Here is a 1,375-nt window from a genome sequence, read left to right as displayed (position 1 = left end):
GCAGCCTAAGAATCATGAACATTCCAGGATCTCTATTATATCCTTTCTTACTCAAGTTACTTCCCTGTGTGTTAGCTAACCGCTTACACTGAAAATACACCTTAGAAGGAAAGGAAAAGATAAGGCAACCCACAGTTCTTTTCTTTTCAATTATTTCTTACTTATCATTAAGCTGAAGGTAGAGTATTGAATGGGTAGAACATATGAATATCAAAAAGTGAAATGCATCGCCGCCCGTAATCCCCCCTGCAGACTCTCTGCTCAAGTTTGAGAGCAGAGAGTGTCGGGAGCTGAACACAGAGAAAAGGAGCCCCAAAGCACGGCCACTGAAAGGCAGCCCCCCCCAGCAGCCTGGACCCTCGGATCCAATCTCACAGTCAACAAAGACATGCTTCCTGTGTCCCAGATCCTACCAAGTGAGCAGAAGAAATCTTGAATAGCGTCCTGTCCCCAAGGGAGTGGGTGGCTGCAGCCATGAGTCCAGCAGGTGTCAGACATGGAGATTAAAGGTGCACCTCCAGGAGTGGCCGGACCTGAAGCTGCAGCAGTGGCAGGCAAGGGGCACCAGCATCTACCCGGTGCGCAGGGAGCTCTGCTCGCAGTGTTTTGAAGAGCTGATCCAGGCGGTCATAGTCAACTGTGCAGAGAGGGGACTGCCTTCGCTGTGAGTCCAGGATGACATCTGCATGACCATGGCCGCCTACCAAGGTCTTGTATGAGAGCAGTGTGGCATGTGGCACGAGGAAGGAGCCGCAGGCCCGACAGGGGAGGTCAGACATGGAGAGGAAAGGTGCAGACTTACAAACGGAAAAGAAGTTTGGAGAAGCAAACGAAGGAGCAGAAGGCCAAGTGTAAGGCCACTGAGAAGCGGGAGAGCGAAAGGAAACAGGTGAAGAAGCACAAAGAGGAGATTCCATCCTTCAAGCTAAGCAGACAAATCCCCAGCTGAAGGTCCACGGGGGAAGGCATTATTGCACCAAAGAAGCAAAAATTTCCATATGGGTCTCAGCAAGCACTGTTACCCCATCATAAGCCTCTTGTAATAAAAAAGCTAGTTTCCTGAAAAAAGAAAGTGAAATGCAAATAATTTAGTTTTGTGTAGGACCCACTGTTCTGGTAAGACCAAAATATAGATGGGTATATGAGCTTAGATTATGAATTGTGCAAGTTTGGTGATTCCACACCCAAGTGCCTTTGTACATGCATTTAATTTTTTTTTTGATGTTTATTTATTTCTGAGACAGAGAGAGACAGAGCATGAGCAGGGGAAGGGCAGAGAGAGAGGAAGATGCAGAATCCGAAGCAGGCTCCAGGCTCTGAGCTGTGAGCACACAGCCCAACGCGGGGCTCGAACTCACGAACCGTGAGATCATGA

The 1,375-nt window shown here is 48.5% G+C and overlaps 1 pseudogene; it reads left to right on the top strand.

Annotated features, from left to right (window-relative positions):
• Positions 1–221: 221 nt before the first annotated feature.
• LOC109276505 (axonemal dynein light intermediate polypeptide 1-like) lies at positions 222–1,163 on the top strand (annotated as a pseudogene).
• Positions 1,164–1,375: the final 212 nt, after the last annotated feature.

The sequence above is a fragment of the Panthera pardus genome, unplaced genomic scaffold, assembly GCF_024362965.1.
Source record: "Panthera pardus isolate Hobbes unplaced genomic scaffold, ASM2436296v1 HiC_scaffold_15, whole genome shotgun sequence".
NCBI classification, from domain to species: Eukaryota; Metazoa; Chordata; class Mammalia; order Carnivora; family Felidae; genus Panthera; species Panthera pardus.
This window is presented reverse-complemented; position numbering and strand designations above follow the sequence as displayed.